We start from the raw sequence: 11,219 nt of genomic DNA, 5'->3' as shown, positions 1-11,219 counted from the left end.
TGGACTGATTTATCAGTAGCAACTGATTTCATAGCTTTTGATGTCTCCTTTTGATGTCCTGTCTCCTACAGGATCCAATTTAAACTTTTACTTTTTGTTTTTAAGTCGCTTAACGCCCGAGCCCCTCCTTACCTGTCTGAGCTCCTCTCTGTTTATGCTCCAGGAAAAACCACGAGGTCGAGCTCAAAATGAATGCTGTCCATCCCACGGACTACTCTCAAATCTTGTGGTGATAGAGCCTTCTCTGTGGCAGGTCCCAGACTTTGGAGTAGTCTCCCCTAAAAATTAGATCTCCACAAGTAGTGTTCCCATCATACTATCCAGGCACTTTAAAGCCTGACAAGAAATACATACGGGCAGCACGGTGGCATGGTGGTTAGCACTGTTGCCTCACAGCAAGAAGGTCCTGAGTTCAATTCCACCATCAGGCCGGGGTCTTTCTGTGTGGAGTTTGCATGTTCTCCCCGTGCTTGCGTGGGTTCTCTCCGGGTACTCCGGCTTCCTCCCACCGTCCAAAGACATGCAGCTTGTGGGGATAGGTTAATTGGATAATCCAAATTGCCACTAGGTGTGAATGTGTGAGTGAATGGTTGTCTGTCCCTGTGTGTTGGCCCTGCGACAGACTGGCGACCTGTCCAGGGTGTACCCCGCCTTTCGCCCTATGACAGCTGGGATAGGCTCCAACGCCCCCCGCGACCCTGAAAAGGATAAGTGGATGGATGAAGAAATACATTCAAAATGAATCAACTGAAATGTTTGAATTTGGGGTCCAGGGTGATGTTCATGTAACATTTTTCTTTTTAGAGATTTTTGTTTGAAATAAAAATATTTTATGTAAATTTTCAGAATTTTGTTGTTTATTTGTGTGAAAATCTAATATTGTGTTTTGGAAAACCAATATTGTGGAAAAAGTGCTCAGTTATTGTGAGGGTCCCCTAAAGCCCATCTGATGGAGACTTGGGCTCCTGTTTAGCTGTCGTAGACGTTAGAAGCAGATTTTGGAAGTCTGGAGCGAGAGCCTTCGTAGATTACTCTTGTTTCTCCAGCACAGCCTACATGCTCACTGAAGTATTCAGTATTCAATATTTATCTTTCTGTCTTTCGTGTTGAAGTCCACCCCCTTAACCCTCAACAACAAATTGGGCTTGTGTTGACTTGTTCCTCTTATTGCTGTGTTTTCCATGGCAGCACAGAGCTGTGAACACTGGTTAAAAGTGGAAACTGGATTCACTACATTTATTGTTTTGCCTTCAGCCTCTGCTCAGTTACTGTTGGAAAACTTTGCAGAAAAGTGCACTTGGTTGTTGACATGACAATGAAGACCGGAACAGCTGGAAAAACAAACTCTTCAGACTTACTCCCCCAGACAAACACTTGTCAAAAAAGGGCCTAAGCTGAAGTGATGATCCCAGTTCTCTTTAATTCCACAATGCTGTTTCTTTGCCACTTCAGGGAAGAGAAACATGTTGTAGACACCGGACTTCTACATTTTTTATGATGCAAGTGTTAGAAAACAGGAGCCCTTTTCCCAGTTCTTTGCTGTTTTGGGGTGGAGTGTGCGCAGGAGGTTCATCAGAAAGGCAGTAAAGTCAGTACAAGGGTACATCTGGTAAAAAAACAACAGTAGAGCTAAAAGAAATTCCTGGAGATACTTCTCTATGTGGCCAAACAGATGGTAACCTCTGGGCCTGAAACATGAAGCTAATGCAGTTCTTCAGGCCCACTAATGTCCACTTGAGGCTGGCTTCCAGTGTGAGTCAGTAATTATAGACTCACATGTTAAAACATCCAACTTTACAGCAGAAATAAATATGTTTGCATATGTATGGTTAGATCCGTTGTATTTGGATGCACTTAAGGCTTAAAGTTAAAGGCGTGACTGCTTTAACAGACATCTATGCAGGCGTCTGCAGGCTGCAAGGTTTCACATCCACTAATTTAATTCACTGAACTGGACCCTTTTTGATATTTATGTCTATTTCACACTTTGCCGTGACATCGGGTTGCATATTCCTGTGCACCTCTGGACATCCAGCATGGCTGCTGCCTTTAAATTTGACCCTGGATGTGCTTCTCTTCCTCACACAGATCTTTTACACTGTGGGCTCTGCGGTTTCAAACCCCTAACTTCCTCATCACACTGGGTCAATCTTCTGGACAGAAGTCACTGGTAATGATTTGAAGAGCACAAAGCATCTGGTACAACTGGGCTATTAACTGGTTTTTAACTTAAACAATCACTTAAATTGTGTTTTCTTTAATAAAGAAACATTTACAAAGGCAAGAGTGCCATTTTGTACACTGTAATGAATGAACAATCCAAACATAATGTTTCAGCCACAATGACTGAAATACACTGAAAGCTCTGTCACCATCACCTGCTTGTGTCTGATCCCTGTTGCTGCTGTGCTCATCTGTGGAGTCCACTGTTAACGTCTCTTTGCTACCCACAGACACCTCACTGTGACTTTTACAGGCAGGGAGGGACCAGCAGTTGTTTGAGTTTTTTCATGTATTTGTTTTTTCTATTTCAGGGAAAATTCTTGGTAAAAAGATTTTTACGAAACGACTGGAACTATGCAGGATGTCAGTGTGTGCTGGCACATGTTTTTCCCATGCCAACACAATCTTCCCCTTTACGGCTCCTTAGATCAAGCTCCTTTTGACTTTTGTCTTCCTCAAAATGAAAGTGAAGGAGATCATCACGGCGACACAAGTGCTGCGAAGGACGGGGCACTCATAGCGCTCTCCAAATAACAGAAGCGGGGCTGAAAGCTGTCCAGATGTCCATGAAAAGACAGCCTTAAAGGGAGTTAGGCCAAATCAAATCTGATATGTTTCTGAATCTTGCAGGGCATTTTGAGTTTTGTTATAATTCAGCACAATGCTACTTTTAATTCAATTTGCATAATCTTTGCCTCTTAGTTTTAATTTGTTGGTGTTATAATTGTCTAATTAGCACTAAACTGATGATCATGTCCTTCCTTTTCAAGGTATTTGGTCATAAATCAAAATATAGAGCAAACTGTTAACCTGCAAGATAAAAGGTCACAGAATCACTTATTATAAATCATTCTCTGGGATACATGAATGTCAGCATCAAATGTCTCAGCGATCCATCCAATTACTGTCACGACATTAAGCTAATCCCTCTGCTTCAGGCTCCGTCTTTCTCACTTTTAGTGACATTTATAGCATGTGTTGTGTACCGAGAAGCCGTGCTGTCATTGGACTGTCTGCTCTGTTGATCTGATGGAAGTGTAGTCAGCACTTCACTAGAACCTTACTGCTGGCAGGTATAAGTGCCATCTAAACTATTTAAAGCCTTATTGATAGCTAACATTGTTTCCCGGTAACAAAAAGTCTATTATTACCCTGCAGGGACCGAGTGAAATATGAAAAATCCTTTGTGAAACATCAAAACTGCTTGTCTGACAGTAGAAGAGAACCTTTCTTATTCTTGTCAGCCTTATGTTTTGGAAACGTTTTGTTATGAAGATGATCTGCAGCTCTGGCAGACATCGTTAACACTTCTCTGGTTGTAAAATCGAAGCGAGAATTTAGGGTGAAAAATAATCGTTTAATCTGCTTTTTCATCACAGCTGCTGGTGTGGGTCATTTATAGAGGAGCTCTTGGAGGTTAGTGAGGGTGGTGGGTTAGTGGCCATTCATCACTTTTCAACATGCCGGATTATTTATCTGAATGGTCACATGATATTATTTGTAACCTAAAAAACCAAAGTCATTTCTAGACACCTCAACATAGACAACTAGTTTAATCCCTGTGTTTAACCAATGAGTGAAAGTAAAATAGAAAAAAAAGCAAAAACAGCAAAACACAAACGTCTCATAGGGGCAGCTTTACAGTTTCCTGGCCAACAAACCTGCAAGTGAATACCACCGCCACCCTTCCAGACTCGTTCTCTAAAATGGGAACGTTGTCCTGTGCAACTAATACAGCTGCAAATGCATCAAAGCACTGCTGACAAAGGGCACACGTCTTCTTTATGTTTGGATATTTATAAAGGCCAGCATGTTGCTTTGTTCTTGTAGTGCTGTTAAATCTTGTACACAGCAGTAGATTGTTGATTCCGGACAATCATTATTGTGTTTTCAGTGTTTCTGCACGTAAAGGTGACGAGACGATGTCATTCTTGACTCCAGATCGTTTCTATCACAGTGACTGTGGCTTGTAAACCTCTGGTTCACATCAAACCTTCAGAGATTAATTTGTTCTGTTGAATCTTGATTAAGAAGCTGCATACTCATTCTAACAAAGATGAAAACAGGTTTACATTTTTAGCGTTGGGTTTGGGTTACTACCTGTGATCACTTTGACTTCACAGGGTTAAAATGAAGCAGGAGACTCGTTCCTTCTTTCTGTCTCCAGAGGTCACGATGAATTTAGAATGTGCTGCTTAAATTTGCACCTGCCTTCACTTGGAACGAGCTGCAAAATCACCAGAATCTTAAGCAGCCGTTCCACTAAATGTATTTAAGGTTGTTCTGACTAACCAAGCAGCAGTTATTTCAGTCGGTAAGTGTTCTGCCTGATCATTACGTCTCTGTTTTGGCCCAACACAATAACCTATTCTTACATTAAATGTTCAATTCAGGTTGTTATATTGCACCTCTGAAGCTAAAGTACACAAACAGAGAAAAAACATTATCATTGATAACACAGACTTAGAGTTTGGAGCTGTAGAGCTGTGATTAAAGGAACACATCACAATTGATCTTTCTTAATATTGAAAATGACTTTGTTTCTTCTGCACGGATGTGCGATATTATTGCTTATAGAAAAGCAGGAAGAAATCCCTCTCAATAACAAACATAAACAGAGTGCTTCTGTCTAGAGAGAAGTCTTCTTTTGAAATGTGAATAACAACAAATTCCTTTTCTTCCAAGAAAAATACCTTTTATTTCATTATAAATCCACATAATTGTATCTATGAAAGCATAAAATCGCATGTTGTTGTGTTTTTTTCTCCTTATTGTGGTCATTAGTTTCGTTATATTCAAAGTAAATCATGGGTATCAAACCATCGAAGACTGTAAGGTGTATGTCGCATACAAACACAGACACTGTCAACGGCAAAGAGGGGCATCGAGGGGGAGGGAGGAGGGGAGGGGGGGACAGGAAGGGACGGCGCGAGTTCTGCCGGCCATTTTTTAAAACCACTTGGTATATTTAACCATCCCGAGTGCCAGCGTTTAGTGGTAGGAACAGTTTCGGTCAAGTTCACCAGCGATGTGTTCACACACAGCTGCTCTCCAGCGTTAGAGCGTTTTCGCCGCTTTCACCGTCACGTGTAGAGACGCACGCGTGCTGCCGCAGACGCTGAATCACTTCCCGCTGGTGCTCCTAAAGGCTCCGTCCTCGGGACACTGATTTTAATTTTTTTTGTAATATTCCAACAAAGAGAGAACCGATCCACAATGGACGCAAACATACCGATTATGTCAACATTTTCTAAGTCATCCACAGCCAGAAGAGTTAGATTGGTAATACTGGAGGATATACAAGTCAGCTGTTCATCAGAGAGAAAAGGGGAGAGACAGAGTGATTAAGAGAAATAGAGCCAGAGAAGGCAGGGCAGAGGGATGAGATGAAAACATATGATTAAAGTGCCAGAAGAGTTCACGGTTTAGTTTCTTGACTGTTTGTTATTATCATAGATGCTTTGAGACAAGACGCTGACAATGTGCTCATATTTTCAATCCAAGGCCCAACATGGAGTTTCTAAGAGGTGTGTTTCCGGAAGTCTGGGTGTCCTCCCAGTGTTGTAATAGTGCTGTCATAATACTGTTGTAATCCTTTGGCATATGACTATATGCTGGGGAAAGAGAAGAGCGGTGCCACCAACCACTGACCACAATAACATCCAGGGGAAATGTTGTCCACATACATCTGTTCTGCACATTCTCAGAAACGAAGCGATCACACAAACACCCATCAGATGATTGTTTACATCCTCGAAAGAAGAAAAAGAGCTTCTGTGAGGGTTTTATCTCGTTCCTCTGATCCAAAGTTTCGAGAACCAGTTCCAGACCTGCATCCAACATGTCTCTCCCAGCGGCGTGGGGTCTTTTGCATATCAGCAGGTGGGCTTTGAATTCTCTGGCTCCAAAGGTCACATCCTGTGTGGGTCTGGTATGATGTGGTATCAGAGGATAGTGTGTATCAAACCGTCAGGGCTCACAAGAAGGATGTTAACATACAACCCACGAGGCACCTGAAACAGATAAGAGATGGAGAGTGGTTCACAGTCAGTGAGTGATTTTTGATCTATATAAAGAAACTTTAGGTTTGATTTCAGTTTTTTGACTGAAACTTTCTGAGTAAATTAAAAAAAAAAAGTGATAAATCCACATTATCATCTCTGAATAAGTGAATAAAGGGAATTATCTCAAAGTAAGACAGCTGCAACAGGTGATTATTTATCTTATTACTCACTAAGTTATATTTTCATTTAAATCACCAAACTAAAAGGTGTTTTAACTAATCTGTCACAAGTTTTCTGCTTAATTATTACTGCCTGTCTAAGGAGCTTGGAAAGAAAAGCGTCTGGACTTCTTTAAGTTGCTCGAAGATGTTTCACCTCTCATCCGAGAAGCTTCTTCAGCTCTAAGGTCAAATGGTGGAGAGTCCCAGATTTAAGCCCTGTGGGAATGTCCCCCCCCCCAAGAGGGACAAAGGACCCCTTAATGATCCTCTACCTAATCACATAAGCCAAAGTGTGAAAGTGGGTGTAGGTCACAATTAGGGCTGCCACGATTAGTCGACTAGTCACGATTATGTCGACTATTAAAATCGTCGACGACTAATTTAATAGTCGACGCATCGTTTGAAGCTTTGTAAGATCACAAGATTTTGGTTTTAACTTTCAAGGCTCTTCAACAACAAGCACCACCATATATCATTGAACTTTTACAGCCCTATGCCCCTAGTAGGTCTCTGAGGTCGAGTAGTCAGGGCCTACTTGTCATTCAGTATACGAGACTGAAAACTAGGGGTGATAGAGCTTTTGCTACTGTGGCCGCCAGACTGTGGAATTCCCTTCCTCAGGACTTACGATCCGCTGATTCATTGATTACTTTTAAAAAACAGCTAAAAACACATCTTTTTAAAACTGCCTTTTGCTAACTTTGTTTGTATTTTGTCTTTTTAATCTGTTATATCTTGTAAAGCACTTTGTGATCTCTATCTAGAAATGTGCTATATAAATAAAATTTTACTTACTTACTTACTTACTTACAAAGGACGCAGGAATGAGTAGTAGGATTTAAGAGTGTAATAACGGACTGAAACAGAAGATGGCAGCACTGCATGTACAAGGATGCCAGCTGCCGTTAAACCCCGAAGAAGAAGAAGCTGTGTCCCAGAAGTCATAGCGCGGCCCAGCTTAGTTTCCAACAATGGCGGCAGCTAGTTAGTTTTAACTTTACTCTTATTATTCTTTCTGGGTCACAAAATAAACGTTTAACATATTTTCAGGCGAGAATGTAGCTGTGTGAACCTCAAATATCTGCTCAGTTTATCAGGACACCACATATTTTCAAAAGCGCTCCGACGTTTTCGGAGACGTCTGTTACCCACTAGCTCGATAGCTAGCCGGGGGCAAGGCTAACTAGAGCCGTGAGAACACCGGACTCCCGGCAAATCATTTTCAAACCCACCGCCGTCTTTCGCTAGTCAGGTTAAACATATATATAAGTCACTTAGATAACTTAAAAATGTTAGTTTGGCTTTCTTTAGTATTTTATTTGTTCCTGAGTAAATCGGTTTGGCTGAGATTAAAGTTATAGTTTTTACACAGCTGAATAAACATCAAGCAGACAGCTGATTATCAGAAGTGTGAGACGCTGGAGAATATACTCCGGTGTCCTGTTATATTTTAGAAAGCAAGGAGTTTATTAAACTTCACCGAAACAATCTGCAAATTTCATTAAAATTTAATAAACTACCATCTTGTCTTTATTTTTAGTTAGCACAAACACTTCAAGCTGTAAGCTAATGATAGTTATATAAGACCAGATGCTGCTGGTGCAATAAGCTGTACGCTGTACGTCCAATGGATGATGATCTGATTAGTCGACTAATCGCAAAAATAATCGGTGACTAGTCGACTATCAAAATAATCGTTTGTGGCAGCCCTAGTCACAATCAGGTTTCGGGTGAGCTCATTGTGAAACCTGGCCCCACCCTATCATATGATTTCCTGAGGTCAGATGGCCCAGGATGTGAGTGGGCGTTAAGGCGTCTGGGAAGGATCTCAAAACCACCGCCTCTGTTCAAAGATGGTCAGTCATAGTGGACATAAATGGCTCCCACAGGGCTTAAATCCGGGAATCTCCACCATTTGACCCTAGAACTGAAGAAGCTTCTCAGATGAGAGGTGAAACGTCTTCAAGCAACTTAAAGAAGTCCAGACGCTTTTCTTTCCAAGCTCCTTAGACTACGATGACCTGGATGACTGAGAACCTTCACAGACATATTACTGCCTTTGTTTTTACCCCGAGTCAGTGACTCATTCTCCCACTTAAATGTTGTTACATTTAATATTTATTGTTTTAAATAATACATCAATAGTACATCTGTACATCTATATACTTTTTATGTGTGTCTGTGTGTTAATAGTCTGTGTAACCACTGTTGGCTGTGCTGTTGGCTGTCTTGACCAGGTCCCTCATCAGAGTCTTTAATCTTAAGAATCTCCCAGATTTACGGCACAAGGTCTCCATACGTGTCGGGTTTAGAAACACAACTATCTTCACTAAGCCGTTACTTATGGACACCTGTAAAAGATCGCTTGTGTCGTTTTTAAATAAAAAAGACTCATCTCTTATCTGCAGGGTCACTGTGATTTTAATGCAAACTGTGAGGTTGTTGTTGGTAGTTTTCAAACCAATGAGTAAAAAGAAGGCACACAACACAAAGCTCCCGAACAGGACACAAACCAAAGCCTCCTATATGACAAACTTCACCACTATGCATTCCTAATATTGCTGCTGCCAACATGTCAGCTCACAGATGCGAGAAGAAAACCTCATGCGTACCTTTAAGAGACAGCAGCATCTGACAGAAGAGTGCTATTGAAACCCATGGATGACAGCACGTTGTGTGTACATGCGATTTACTCTCTTACAAACATAGAGCTCAGCAAAATGTAGAAACAGACTGAATAATTAAACACTGTACTAACAATTGCACAGTATTATATTTCTGTATTTACGTCTTCTTATGAACACTTAACTGAATTTCCCTCTGTGTTTTGCTTCTTGTTTGTCTTTCTGTGGTTTAAGTGAACTTGATTTTCACGAGCTGGCCTCTTGGAGTGGAAGTCTTTATTTTATTTATAGACTGCAGCTTTCTTGAATATATGCTTGTTCTTTGTTATTGATCCAACACACTTGAGGCTTCCCAACTTATGGGGAAAAGAAAAAACATGCACATATCCTCTCCTACCTTGTACAAAAACACCAAAAAACAACCCACGGTGTGTGCTGCAGGGTTTTTTTGTTTTTCAGTACTGATGACTCAGTGACTGCTTGGCCAGCTTCTGAGATTTCAGGTTTTTAGAAAAGCTTTCCTGCATATACTTTGCTTTGGAAACGATCCCCTTCTCACCCACAAACTCTTTTCTGCTTATATTTGAAATGCAAATACAGGGCATCCCAGCCCCTCTTTAGTCTGGTAAAATAAATAAAGCTTTATTTTGCTACACTGAGAAATACTTCCAATCAAGGGAAATTAAGTTGTTCTGCTCTGTGTCAGGAACTGCAGTTCCTCTGCTGGCCACTTGAGGCTGGCTACCAGACTGCAAAAAAGTGATTGTGTTTAACGCTAGTTTCAGTCTTCAAAACAACTGTATTCAATTCAATTCAGTGTTATTATATAGCACCAAATCACAACAGCAGTCACCTTGATGTGCTTTATATCGTAAGAAAAGACCCTACAATAATACAGAGAACCGCAACAATCAAATGACTCCCTGTGAGCAAACGTCTGGCGACAGTGGGGAAGAAAAACTCAGTTTTAACAGGAAGCAGGGCACCAATCTGCTTACTTAATTACTTGCATGTCTTTTATCCTGTTTTCCAACCCGTCGTGGCCCCTCCCTGAGCCTGCCGGAAGAAACCTGCCGGAGGTTTCTTCCTGTTAAAAGGGAGTTTTTCCTTCCCACTGTCACCAAAGTGCTTGCTCAGAGGGGGTCATATGATTGTTGGGTTTTTGTCTGTATGTATTACTGTAGTGTCTACCTTACAATATAAAGTGCCTTGAGGTGACTGTAAAATTGAATTGAACTTACTGGTTGTAGAGAGTGTCTCCCTCCTGACTCCAAACTAGGGCCTGACAGCTGAAGGCTCTGCCTCGAATCATACTTGAGTACGTGAATACTTCAGGAACCACCAGTGAGCCAGCAGTCTGAGAGTGAAGTGTCTAATAGGGTAATCTTTTTGCTTTTTAAATTTTCAGGTAATATAACTTGTTGTTGCTTTAAGTTTGTAAAATAAAATTATGCTTTCTTTTTCTTCAATAACTTACAGTTTACTAGCTTATCTAGCCAGTCTTGGCTGATAATGTCGCACTCCAGCATGGTTTCAGAAATATGATAAATTCTGCCTCCAAAAAGCATCACGCTACAATGCAACTTTAATGCTTAAATTCATAAATTGATACATTAAAAGTGAAAAATCTTTGTATAGTTGTAAGTGAAACGCACCATCTGATAAATTATAAACCTTGAAGCACACTGCAGTCTTTTGTGAAGAGACATTGGGGTTAAATATCTTGGTGGCATCACTCAGTTAATGGGACAATATGAAAAATATGAAAAATATAAAGAATTATGAAACACTGAATATGAAGATCAGTGCACACTGATTGAGAATGAAGTCATATGTGATGACATAAATTAAAAAAACGTGGCCTCTTGTCAGAAACTGTTAATGGGATGGATGAGCAGAAAGCAAAGAGAGGAAGAAGACAAGGAGGAGGGGAGGTGGAGAATGCTTACATAATGAAATAGAAGTCTTACATAATGGAGTGACACCAATCTGCATACTGTGGGGGATCAGGCCATTACATAATGGCCCAATAAAGGAGAATAATGTTGTTTACTAAGGCAAGGCGATATTTACAGAGCACTTAGAGGCAGACAGACTCCAGGCCTGCTAATGGCTGCTGACTGCTACACTCTCCCTTCATCTCTTCC

General features: G+C 40.9%; 1 protein-coding gene across 6 annotated transcripts in view; it reads right to left on the bottom strand.

Annotated features, from left to right (window-relative positions):
- Nucleotides 1-4,896: 4,896 nt before the first annotated feature.
- The window catches only part of LOC113037032 (leucine-rich repeat and fibronectin type III domain-containing protein 1-like protein), a 421,423-nt gene continuing 415,100 nt past the window's right edge, over nucleotides 4,897-11,219 (bottom strand). For all 6 annotated transcript variants that reach the window (XM_026193741.2, XM_080289322.1, XM_026193739.2 and 3 more), the window contains one exon: nucleotides 4,897-6,236. The gene's annotated coding sequence lies outside the window, so the exon portion shown is untranslated. The remainder of the gene's footprint in view (nucleotides 6,237-11,219) is intronic.

The sequence above is a fragment of the Astatotilapia calliptera genome, chromosome 14, assembly GCF_964374335.1.
Source record: "Astatotilapia calliptera chromosome 14, fAstCal68.1, whole genome shotgun sequence".
NCBI lineage: Eukaryota > Metazoa > Chordata > Actinopteri > Cichliformes > Cichlidae > Astatotilapia > Astatotilapia calliptera.
The sequence above is the reverse complement of the archived record's forward strand: the minus strand, read 5'-3'. Positions and strand labels throughout refer to the sequence as shown.